Source organism: Geotrypetes seraphini, chromosome 6 (assembly GCF_902459505.1).
Source record: "Geotrypetes seraphini chromosome 6, aGeoSer1.1, whole genome shotgun sequence".
Lineage (NCBI taxonomy): Eukaryota > Metazoa > Chordata > Amphibia > Gymnophiona > Dermophiidae > Geotrypetes > Geotrypetes seraphini.
Genome location: NC_047089.1, coordinates 28,601,148 through 28,614,690, shown reverse-complemented (window position 1 = coordinate 28,614,690; position 13,543 = coordinate 28,601,148).

Below are 13,543 nucleotides of genomic sequence, written 5' to 3'. Positions count from 1 at the left end.
AAACTCCTTCATTTGGGTCCAGGGAAGGAACATCTGTATTGTTTTCATCACCCCCCCCCCTTATCATTTTAAATGTTGGTGTCTATGCCTTCCCCAGATGCATTTTAAGTCATGCACACTGCAGAAAAGAGAGATGAGATGCAGGGCTTCTGTTCCCCTCTCTCCCTTCCTGGTTCATGTTAAACACCCTGCAGAAATAGCTGTAAAGAGCTGTAGAGACGGAGTGCCCCCTGCACCAATAAGAGGGGAGAAGCAAGTTCTGTCACTCCCTTCCCTGGGGTTCAGGCGCCAACGCTGTGGGTGCTGAGCACCCCTGTATTGAGCAAACTCCTTCATTTGGGTCCAGGGAAGGAACATCTGTATTGTTTTCATCACCCCCCCCCCCTTATCATTTTAAATGTTGGTGTCTATGCCTTCCCCAGATGCATTTTAAGTCATGCACACTGCAGAAAAGAGAGATGAGATGCAGGGCTTCTGTTCCCCTCTCTCCCTTCCTGGTTCATGTTAAACACCCTGCAGAAATAGCTGTAAAGAGCTGTAGAGACGGAGTGCCCCCTGCACCAATAAGAGGGGAGAAGCAAGTTCTGTCACTCCCTTCCCTGGGGTTCAGGCGCCAACGCTGTGGGTGCTGAGCACCCCCTGTATTGAGCAAACTCCTTCATTTGGGTCCAGGGAAGGAACATCTGTATTGTTTTCATCACCCCCCCCCCCTTATCATTTTAAATGTTGGTGTCTATGCCTTCCCCAGATGCATTTTAAGTCATGCACACTGCAGAAAAGAGAGATGAGATGCAGGGCTTCTGTTCCCCTCTCTCCCTTCCTGGTTCATGTTAAACACCCTGCAGAAATAGCTGTAAAGAGCTGTAGAGACGGAGTGCCCCCTGCACCAATAAGAGGGGAGAAGCAAGTTCTGTCACTCCCTTCCCTGGGGTTCAGGCGCCAACGCTGTGGGTGCTGAGCACCCCTGTATTGAGCAAACTCCTTCATTTGGGTCCAGGGAAGGAACATCTGTATTGTTTTCATCACCCCCCCCCCTTATCATTTTAAATGTTGGTGTCTATGCCTTCCCCAGATGCATTTTAAGTCATGCACACTGCAGAAAAGAGAGATGAGATGCAGGGCTTCTGTTCCCCTCTCTCCCTTCCTGGTTCATGTTAAAACACCCTGCAGAAATAGCTGTAAAGAGCTGCAGAGAGCAACTGTATCTGTTCCCAACTCAGTACTAATTGTTCCAACTCCATGTCTCCTAGCATTGATGGTGGTAAAGCAGGGTGGGTTGGGGGGGGGGGGGGCGGGAGTCAGTGAGTGAATTATATCAGACACAGCTATAGCTCAGTATGTTATGGGCTATGGAGTATAGGCATGCCAAGAATTAATCACAGAAAATAGAGCTGTACCAAATACAAATGCTGAAAAATATTATTTGGCCAAATATGAATAATGGGCATCAGGGCAGAATATTCAGAGTGCCGGTCTGCACTAAAAATCGCTTTTGCAGTTTTGTAAAAAGAAGGGGGAGGGATTAATAAAAGAAGCATTGTGACAGCAGAGATCAAGTGTTTATTTCAGTGGAATTTAGCACCGTAGAGGCCCAGATTATTCATATTTGAATTTAAATCACTATTCTTGCAAATACAGATAATGTATTTGAGGCACTATTTGGAGCCAAATCAAATCGAATATGAATATTTGGCACAACCCTAGAAGAAAAAGAAGGCAGTCCATGCTATCTACCTCTCCCCTAGAGATCCATTGGGCTTGTCCCAAGCTTTCTTGAATTCAGTTATAGTTTTCATCTCCACAAATTCACCACTCTTTCCCATCATGTAGTGTTTCCTCAGGTTATTCCTAAGTCTGTGCCCCTTCACTCTGGTGCATTCATTCCACAAAGGTATTTAAACATCTCTATCATTTCTCCCCTCACCTGCCTTTCTTCCAAAGTTTTCATAATGAGATCTTTGAAGTCTGTCCCTATACGCTTTAGGATGAAGACCGCTGACCATTTTAGTAACTGTCCTCTGGACCAACACCATTCTGTTTAGATCCTTAAGAAAGTGCAGTCTCCAGCATTGTACACAATATTCTAAATGAGGTCTTACCAAAGGCATCATCACTCCTTTTTTCCAACTGGCCATTCCTTTCCCTATGCACCCAAGCATCCTTTTAGCTTTCACCGCTGCCTTTTCAACCTGTTTAGCTACCTTAAAATCATCACATACAATCATATCCAGGTCCCGCTCCTCTTTCATGCAGAAAAGTTCTTTGTCCTCCTAAGCTGAACCATTACCTTAGATTTTTTTTTCAGCCCAAATGCATAACCCTGCATGTTTAGCTTTAAATCTTAGCTGCCAAATTCTGGACCATTCTTCTAGCTTTGCTAAGTCCTTCTTCACGCTCTCCACATCATTAGGGGTGTCTATTCTATTGCAGATTTTGTATTGCCAAAGCCGTTGGTTCTGACTGATATTTTATCGCTTTAGTGTCCCCAAAAGTGTTGTAGTAGACCAGTGGTCTCAAACACGCGGGCCGCATGCGGCCCCCCAGGGACTATTTTGCAGCCCGTGATCTGTCCTCTCCACTTCACAAGTTTTCCGATTGTGGAGAGGACAATCGCGTACAGACCGCGACTGCTGTAATTGGACTTGCAGAAGTCTCTCTGGAGGGAATGTCAGCAAATGGCTTGCGGCTCGCCTAAAGCAGGGGTCCCCAATTTGCTTCCCTTCCTGTCTCACTGCCCTCCCCCAAGCCACCGCAATCGGGGAACAAGCCAGCGCCGAGGTCTTAGCTCTCCCTGCTTATCTTCCCCAGCTCGGAGCCAACCAATTCTCGCCACCCGACGTCAATTCTAACGTCGGGGAGGAAGTTCTGGGCCAGCCAATCGCTGCCTGGCTGGCCTGGAACTTCCTCTCCGACGTTAGAATTGACGTCAGGTTGCGAGAATTGGTCGGCCCCGCGCTGGGGAAGATAAGCAGGGAGCTAAGACCTCGGCGCTGGCCTGTTCCCCAATGGCTGGGGGGAGGGCAGGGAGAAATAAAGAAAGGGGGGGACAGGGAGACAGAAAGAAAGAAGGGAGACGGGACACAGATAGAAAGGGGCATGGAGAGAGAAAGAGAAAGAAAGGGCAGGCATGGAGAAAGAAAAAAGAAAGAAAGGGGGCATGGAGAGAGAGAGAGAAAGACAGACATATAGAAAGAAAGGGGCATGGAGAGAGAGAGAGAAAGAAATAAAGAAGGGGGCAGGGTGAAAGAAATAAAAAGTTGGTGGAGGGAAGGAGACAGATGCCAGACCAGGGGAAAGGAACGAAGGAAAGAGGGAGGGAGAGAAAGGAAAGAAAGAGATGTCAGACCATAGAGATAGGGATGGAAGAAGAGAGAGATAGAAAGGAAGGTAAGGCATGGAAACGTAGATTTTGAAAAGAAAGCAGAAAAATTGAATATTAAGTTAATGCCAAAGATGGATGGAAGGCAGAAAGTGAAGACGGAGAGAAAACCAGTCAAAGGACAAGAAGGCCCTGGAAACATAGTTAAAAGCACAGAAAAATAAAATCACCAGCCAACAAAGGTAGGGAAAATGATTTTATTTTCAATATAGTGACTGATATGTGTCAGTTTAGAGAAAGAAAAGATATTAAACTTTAAATGTGAGGGCTGCAGAAAAAATAGGGTACTTGGAGGGCCGCAGAAAAAATAGTTAATGACAATTTTGCATAAGGTAAAACTCTTTATAGTTTATAAATCTTTCCTTTAACTGTTAAAGGAAAGATTTATAAATTATAAAGAGTTTTACCTCATGCAAAGTTGTCATTTCTTTAATAAGACACTAATTATTTTTTTCTGCGGCCCTCCAAGTACCTACAAATCCAAAATGTGGCCCCACTAAAGGTTTGAGTTTGAGACCACTGTAGTAGACATATTAGTCCTGGAGGAAACTGAGTTTTCATAGATTGTAAACCTGTAACTCAGACAGGAATGTGTGTGTCCCCAATGCTAACCCCCTCTGCTCCCCTGATTTTCCCACCAAAATTCAAATTGGTGAACGGACTGTCCTGTCCCGATCAGTTCAGTGGACCCACTATTTACAACGACAAATTGCAGACCTCACAGCATACCCTGAAGAAAGCATGATGGCTGAAACGTCAGTCCATATCTGACAAGACGCAGCGAAACCCGAAAACCTGCAACAAGAACATTGCAAAGAGACGCCCTTTTTCTGGTCTTTTTTTTTTTTTTACATCAAGTATTGCTTCCTCCAGAGTGGGAATTCCAGTTACACACTGCAAGAATGAAAGCTAAGCTTTTTTTTAATTTATCTAGTTTCAGATTTTTGTGTTTGGTTTGATTCATAGATTCTAAATTCCTCTCTTACCTGGGTGTCCCTCTCTTATGGGGTAGGGTTGCCCACCCCCACTCTGTTACGCCCCAGTCCTGCCCCTAATCCCACCCCTTGCCCGGCACAATTTCAGGGGAAGCTTTTCAAAACCCGGACAAAGGGACGGATGGGGAAGAACTACAATTGATATAGGATAGGCAAAACATAAATGGCTAAAACAATAGGTTAGGTAAAAAATTATTAATAAAAATTAAGATTTAATTATAAACTTGGCCCTTAAAAGGGCATTTTAACCAAAAGCATCTCGGAATAAAAATGTCTTTAATCCTGTTTTAAATTGTTTTATATCTGATTCGCTACGAAGATATATAGGCAATAAATTCCAGAGAGAAGGAGCAGTAACAGCAAAATTGTTGGTGCGTAAAGTATTAATTGATTTTAAAGAAGGTATAACTAAAAGATTTTGAGAAGTTGAGCGGAGGGATTTTGACGTAACATACGGGATTAAAAGGCTATTAATAAAATCAGGTTGGTTATTCAGTCTGGTTGTTAATATTAAAAGTGAAATTTTATAGTTAATCCTATGTTCGATTGGCAACCAATGGGCGTTGATTAGAAGAGGGGAGACGTGATCATATTTCTTTGCCCCGCTAATAATCTTAATAGCGGTATTTTGGACGATCTGTAGTCGTCTGATCTCCTTTTTTGTAATGCCCTTATAAAGGGCATTACAGTAATCTAAACAGGAAATTACCAATTAAAGTTTTACCAATTAAAGAAATTAAATTACCAATTAAAGAATTACCAATTAAAGAATTAAAGTTTTCAGTGCGGCAGGTTCCAGTAACTTAGAAAGAGAACGAATCATTCTCAATTGATAGAAACATTTCTGGACGACTGCGCTGATATGAGAATGAAACGAAAATTTACTGTCAAGGGTAACGCCCAAAAGCTTTAAAGTTGGAACAGTTTTGATAGGGGAGGATTCAAATTTCAAGGGAGCTTGAAATGTTGTACCTTCTTTTAACGGAAAGATCATTAGTTTAGATTTATTAATGTTAAGTGAAAGTTTGTTAACATCCAACCAAGATTTAATTTTTTCTAATTTGTTATTAATGAGGGCTACTTCTTCCTTATTATTTAAATCGATGGAATGAAGAAGTTGGACATCGTCCGCGTAAGCAAATGTGGTGAAACCGATGGATTGTGAGACAGTCAAGAGAGGCGCCAAAAAAATGTTAAAAAGTAGAGGAGATAGTATAGAGCCTTGAGGGATACCATGTTTAGATGAGAAGGATTCAGATGAAGTATTATTGAAGACTACTTTAGAAGATCTATCTTTAAAGTAGGATATAAACCATTCCAAGACCTGGTCTGAGATACCGATTTCCTAAAGCCTTGTTAAAAGTAAACAGTTATCAATGGTGTCAAATGCTGAGGAAAGGTCCAAAGAGAAGAGTAAAACAGATTGTGCTGCTGAGTGCCCAGGCTGGACGGCAGGAAGCAGAGTCAAGGCAGGAGTAAAGTGGGTAAGCATGTTACCGAACTCCTGATGCAGAATGGACTGAAGCATGTAGTGCAAAATTGGCATCGAGGCCAGGGAAACTGGTACAAATGGTGCGGAGGTAGACTCCGAAGACGAGGAAGGATGAAGCCTCAAGTTGAAGACAGGCAGCGTCGAAGCCACCTGCTCTAACGGTGGCATGGTCGGAGGAGGCTGTTGAGCTATGAGATCTGAGGGAGACAAAAAAGAAAACGGCTCCTCAGAAAAAGACATAGCAGTTGGACGAGGACTTCCCAATCAAGAAAAGGTGCTTATCCTGGGATAAAGATAGATAAGACAGAGTAACATGAGTAAGAAAATAAGGGGATTTATTTAAAGAAAGTTGCACATGAGCTCAGACAGGTGCTTGATAATGATCTCAGCTAGGGTAGGAATGGATTATAGTATGTGTAACTCAGTGGTCTCAAACACGCGGCCCGGGGGTCACATGCGGCCCACCAGGTACTATTTTGAGGCCCTCAGTATGTGTATCATAATCACAAAAGTAAAATAAAACAATTTCTTGATCATATGTCTGTTTAGCTATAAATTACAATATTATTATTAAAACTTAGCCAAAAGGAAAGATTTATAAACTATAAAGAGTTTTACCTCATGCAAAATTGTCATGCAAAATTGACATTAACTGTTTTTTTTTTCTGAGGCCCTTCAAGTACCTACAAATCCAAAATGTGGCCCTGCAAAGGGTTTGAGTTTGAGACCACTGGTGTAACTGGTGTCACTCCTTGTGTGTGACTAGCAAGTTAGTTACTACTTCCATTAAAGGCTTGGTTGAAGAGCCGCTCCCTGAAGTAGGAATAGTAGGTTTCATCATGCTGTATGTGTGTTTTTAGATCTATATAGGTTTGTCCTGTGTTAAAATGGAGTTCTTTTCTACATATATATTGTATATTTGTAAACCTGTCGTAAGAACAAGTGGTATAACAAGATTTAATAAAACATTAAGAATACCTGCAGTACTAAAGTTCTATGGAAACAGTGACTTTCAATTTCATAGATAAGCAATAGTTTGCTATGAATAAAGGTTCTGCACATCAAAGAAACAAAACACATCCACCTCATTTCATTCTAGCCTGGCAAAGAGCAGGGTGTATTGTCTTGCCAAGTCTAACTGAGCTTACACAAGCGGTCTGGGGCACACCTTTCTATTTGTAGAAACATAGCAATTTAATTGGGCTTGGATTAGTCATGGAAGATTTTAGTGGATAGGTCTTGCTCATGTTGCTGAGACAACTAACACATCTCTAAGAGAAAAGTAGCTATCAAGAAAGATGGGAGATTAAGTTGAATTCCTTGTTAACATAGTCAGCAAAGGTCAAACAAACAAGACCTTGATTAATGACAGTGCAGTAATGCTAAATTACATACTATAGAAATATAGGCTATGACAGAAAATAAAGATTGACCTATGGATGCCTAAGGAACTAGAATGGCCCTAGTGTTAAAAAAAATTATGTATATTTGACACTGCTATATGGATAGTCAACAGCACTATATTCACCACTGACCATTGGCTGCTATCCCAATTCTCAGCAGAAGCAAGGTAAATGCCCGGTTAACTAACTATGCAGCCATTCAATATCATCCCTGCACAATGATATATTGTTGTCCTCCTCACTTCATTCTCTGCCTCCCACTTTATACAGATAGGCCCAGTTTCTATAAATGGCACCTGAAATTAGGTACCTTGATCAGCACACCTAATTTGGCTTAATTGGCATCATTAATGGAACAGACCATTTAAAAGCAATTAAAAAAATTAATTAGCTGGTAGACTTCTACTCCAAGGTAGTTGCCAGAAAGTAGGCATGGCTAGGGCCAGATTCGGGATGGAATTTGGACGTGGTTTGACTTAAGTGCACATATTTAGACTAAGAAAACCCTGGCACAAATGGAGTACACCTAAGGTTTCAATGCCTACTGGCATCTATGACTGTTTAGGCACCTCTAGGTGTGATTCTATAAATGGATGCACCAGGGAGGAGCCTAAGGCTCTAACTGGCCCAGCTGCCTAAGGCCCCTCCTAAGGGAAGGGCCTTAGCTATTCTTCATTGTGAACCGCCTAGAAGTCGCAAGATTATGGCGGTATAGAAAAAATAAAAGTTATTATTATTATTATTATTATTAAACAACCTGGGCCAATCAGAGTCTCAGGCCAGGCCATGATGCACCGGGGAGGGAAGGCCTGCCATTTTGAAGAAGGGGCCTGATGACAAGAGGGAGTAGGCATCCCTACGGCCAGCCATCTAAATAAGGTATGGGGGAGAGGGATGGGGTCATCGGAGGCACGAGGAGGTTGCCTGGTGATGGAAGAGAGTAGGCATCTCTCCTGCTGCCATGGGGGTGTTGTTTTGCAGCGGGAGAGAGTAGGCATCTCTCCCACTGTCGGGTGGAGGGTTGCTTGACTTCAGCGGCTCTATTTGTTGGGGGTAGGATTTTTTGCGTTTATTCTGCGCATGTGCCCATCGCTGTCACCAGTGTTGGGCACATACAAATCTATCAAATCTTCGCTACTCTCTGCCAACCTCATTTGCATGAGTGTTTTGTGGAGAATGACTCGCTTTTTTAAAATCACTACTATAATGGCTGTGACAGCGGCCTGTCGGTTTTTAACATGAAGTTTTTAGAATCTAGACCTTAGTTGCCTGTTTCTACATCATCTGGGAGGGTTAATTGGATTGTTTTTCAGACAGGGGTGTAGAAGAGAACCTAAATTGTGGAGCGGATGAACAGGAAAACAATTCTCTATTAAATGCTGGAAATGTTCCTTAATGCCAGCAACAATGGGTGAATCTGTTGCAGTACCAGTACGATGCTTGAGCTGCTGGGCACATGATGAAAGGATGTTGCAGATGGTAGGAGTCTGATCAGCAGACAAGGATTTTGTTGCACATCAGACGACAAAAATAATGTAATTTAACAGTAGTTCATTCAAATCCAAAAGCAGTTTCTGCAGTGTTTCTTAATCATTGAATTCAGTTGCCAATTGTCTAAATGTGTTAAGTTTTTACATATTGATGAGTCCCAGCGGGCTCCGTCTCCATCCCATCCCCACAGACTATCTCTGTCCCCAGCCCGTTGGCTCTGTCCCCATCCCGCAGCTTAGCACAGATACCTATCCCTGTGTCATTCTCTATTCCAGAGTATCTCCACTTCCCTTTCTGCATACAGGAAGCTTGAATCAATATCTCACAGACTTAAATCCTCTCCAGTGGCACTTAGTAACATAATAAACTGCCCAGTGAATATTCCCAGCAAGGTGTTACAGCAGTGGCATACCAAGGGGAGGTGGAAGGGTCCACTCCAGGTGCAGACCATAAGGGGGTTTTCCTGGGGTTGGCATTGGCATCATTGTCCGGGAACTTCACTGTTCTGTGGCATCAGGCCTCCCTTTGTGGAAGCAGGAGGAAGGCCCAATACCAGCAGAGGAATTAAGGCTGCTGACAGTGAGAAAATGCTCTGAACAGGCTTCTTATGGCCCGCCCGGGCCCTCCCTCTGCCGCATTACTGATGACACGGCAGAGAAGCTCTGGTGGAGCAGGCCGCAAAAAAAGCTAACGGTGGGATGTGGTGGGGGAGTCTGTCGGTGCTGCACAGGGGGATGGGAGAGAGGGATGGAAAACTGCTCCATAGGGGGATAGGAGGGAGGAATGAAAAGCTGCTGCACAGGGGGGAGAGATGAAAAAGGACATCATAAAAACAAAGTAATTTTGAAAGGAAAGAATTATCATGCATTCAAACACGCAAACATAATGCTAAACTACTGTATAAGAAAAAACTGTAGCAGGATCCTATCAAGCCCACTCATTCACATCAACTGGTACCACTTGATGAAAAAGAGATGTGTCGTTAACAGTGTCTTCAAATGGGAAATAGACTATTGCAATCTTATAAAATCAGGGAGAGGGTTCCAGAGAGAAGGTGCCAAGAAGTAAAAAGCTATGTTTCTTGTTGATTCTAAGTGGGCCTGAAGTGGACCCAGAAGAATCATTCTGTTGGAATCAAGTGACTGTAAAGTAGGTGATGGGAGTGTAGAGAATTCATTATACATATCCACATGTATAACGAATCTCCAATCCTGGGCCCAATCTGTACAAATGAAACTGAATGAGTCCAAAACAAAACTACTTTGGCTCGGCCCAATTTTAGATCATTTACCCACCTCCATCCCACTACCATCCGGCCCCACTCTTCAGCTTGAGTTTTCAAGCAAAGTCCTAGGCATCGTCATAGACTCCTCTCTCTCCTTCAATGATCACCTCAACTCCCTGGTAAAAAAATGCTTCTTTAGCCTTCATATGCTGAGGAGAGTGAGATCCTGCTTTCATCATTCTCACTTCGCCGTCCTCGTACAGTCTATCATCCTTTCTAGACTGGACTACTGTAACTCCATCTACATAAGCCTAACTAAGAAAAACCTCCATAGACTTCAGCTAATTCAGAACGCCGCGGCCAAGCTTATTTTCGCAAAAGGCAAGTTCGATCACATCTCCCCACTCCTCTCCAAGCTTCACTGGCTCCCAGTATACTCCAGAGTCCTCTATAAATGTGCCTGCTTAGCCTTCAAGATCCTACATGGCGTCCTTCCTCCCGTTATCCCACTCTTTTGGAACTCCTCAAACCCACACCCCACTAGACCCTCACAAAAACTGAAACTGTCTTTCCCCTCTATAAAAGGTATATCCCGCGCAAGAAAACTTGGAACATCCCTCCCCTTTAGAACCACAGAACTCTGGAACAACCTCTCACCCCCGCTCAGAAATTCAAGCTCCTTCCAATCCTTCCGCAAACACTTGAAAACTTGGCTCTTTTCAAAAATCTAATTACCTCCCGTTCTCTAGCATCCGGTCCCTCTCTATATTCTTAGTCCCTCTCCTTTATCCCTTCATTGTAGTTCCTTTCCTCTTAACTTCTGTAAACCGTGCCGAGCTCTGCGCTTGCGGAGATGGCGCGGTATACAAACCTAAGATTTAGTTTAGTTTAGTTTAGAGAATGGCAGAAGATGCGAGATATGAAGGAATACCTGTGTGGAAAATTTTGTGCGTAAGTAGAAGGATCTTAAACTTGAATCTAAGATGTACAGGCAACCAATTTAGGCAGAGAAGAAGCTTTAAAGAGAAAACGTGCAGCACAGTTTTGTAGAGTCTGAAGACACTTGGGTTACAGACATAACCATAGAAGTGCCGACTCCACCCCTGGACTGCCCACAAAATAGCTAGCTAACTGATTTTAGCAGTTAGTGCTGATATTCAGCAGCAGTAATTGGTTATGTGCCACTGAATATCAGTGGATAACCTTGCACAAGCGATGTAACTGGCCAGTTAAATCACTTTGAATACCGACTACTCAATAAATAGGGCCCTAATAGGGCAATATTGAACTACTGCCAGCTAATTTAAACCCAGATATTCCATACTGGACTATATCTGAGCACTGACACTGGATATTTGGGTCAGTAGCAGATATATTATGTGGATACAGAGAGTATTCTGTGCTGTAGATGCATAACTAAATGGGCAAAATCAGGCCTGTCTAGTTAACTATGTGGATGCTGCACTGAATATCACCGAAGCCCACATAACTCCCTGCTCCACCTCCAGGCCAGTTAAGTGTGAATATCCTCTCCTGACCTATTCAGAATGAATTAACTAGGCAGGAATCTCTTCTGCCCAGTTAAACCGTATTGAATATCGGGCCCTAAATTTCTAGATTGGTAACCATTGCTACTGCACATGAACCTTTAAGACCAATATCCCTTCTGCATGTGGGAATCTCTATGTCACTCTGTTGATTCTCTTTTACCATTAATAAAATTTAATTTCAAAGTACAATCTTTTGTACAATCTTTGAATATGGGTTTGAGCCTACAAATAAAAAGAAAGCAACCAAACCACATAGGACCTGAGAGAACTAAGCCAAATACTGCCCAATAGTGACACCTAGTGGCCAATCAAACAGCACATGAAAGGACCATCTGATTTACAGTCAAATAGAATAAAACATTTAAAGAATGCATATAATCTCTTAATAACACAACAAATCCTTGAAATAGCAACTGGTTATCCTTACTTCAGCTGAATCTCAATTGTTAAAGCATGTGCACTACAGTGTCCACTAAAAATGTGAATTTTGGGTCAGTTGTTTGGGTTGGAGGTTTTTTGTGCCAAACATACTGGCACTCTCTTCTTGTCAGCTTATTACCCTGTCTCCAGCAGTAGGATAGCAAATTCTTCCTTTGGCTCTAGAGAGCTTGCCCCTCTGTGCAAATGAATCTGTCAGTTAAGATTTGTTGAGAACTGTTTCCTTCATTTGATTGTGTTCTTTGCACAGCCAATGCATGTCATGCCTCTTCATGCTTTCCACCAGTTTCCTAACACTTAGGGCTCCTTTTATAAAGCCACAGTAGTGATTCCCCTATGGTAAATGCACTGAAGCTCATTCAGTTTCCATGGACTTCAGTGCATTTGCCACGGGATAATAGCTACCACGACTTTGTAAAAGGGGCTCTTATTGAGACAGCATTTTGAGAAATATTTGTAGGTGAAATTATCACTGCATGTCCCATTTCCATGAACTCAAGGTGCAGAGTCTCAAGTGTTCAGGTGAAATATCTACTTTATTAGACCTTGTGCAAAACTGTATTTCTCCTTTAACAAATGGGGTATCCTTCTCTTGGTATCTGGCTAAGAAAGATCCATAAGGCGCCATATGCTTCCCCTCACCATAGCTACATGGGACAATATGTTCTAGCCTTGCCAGTTTGCTACCATATTGTCAATGATTCCTAACCTTTTCAAGCCCAAGGAACACCCTCATACATTTTCAAAAATGTTGTGTGGCATACCAGCTTCTGCATAGCAAGCAGTGTAAACAAGGAAAATGACTTGTTTGCCAAAAGAAAAACCGGGGAAGCAATGGAAGTCCCTGAAAGAAGGAAGTAATGTCCTGGCTGCAAATAAAGCAACTGCCCTGGCCCCCCTCCCCTGCCACAGTGGGACCTATACCTGTCTGAAACTGAAGGCGATATAACCTGCTAGTGGGCTTTGGGACCCTCACCTAAATTTCTGCTCTGGCACCCTAGGTGTTGTATGCATTGTACATGTTGTCAAAGCAGGATCTGGGTATCCATGCCCTACCCACTTCCTGTTAATTCTAGGGTTGCCAATTGGATCCAGATTCACCAACAAGGTTGATCCAGTCCTGGGTCTATCACATTTCATGCAGGGGACTTGGAGTTCTGATTTCCCCATTGCATTCTCTCAGAAAAGCAATACTACAAACAAGTCCCTGCGTACAATGAGGAAAACCCAGGAGTGTATTAGCCCTGTCAGGCAAATTTGGATCCAGTTGGTAACCTTAGTTAATATCTACAATCCAGGACTAGAAAGGAAAGAGAAGAGTGTGATTTATTCGTACATAGATGAAAGCGCACATGACAATCGCACGAGGACAAAGGCGCTCAGACAAATGTACGCAGGACATCAGCGCACCGGATTAAAAGTTAAGTTTAAAGTGCTCCGAGGGTGTGTGTGTGTGGGAACCCCCCGGTTTACTTAGAAGTGTTGGCACTGCTGTTGGGGGATTCGGGGGGAACCCCCTATTACGGAGAAAAGTGTAATTTTTCCCTGATTTAGGGAAAAATTACACTTC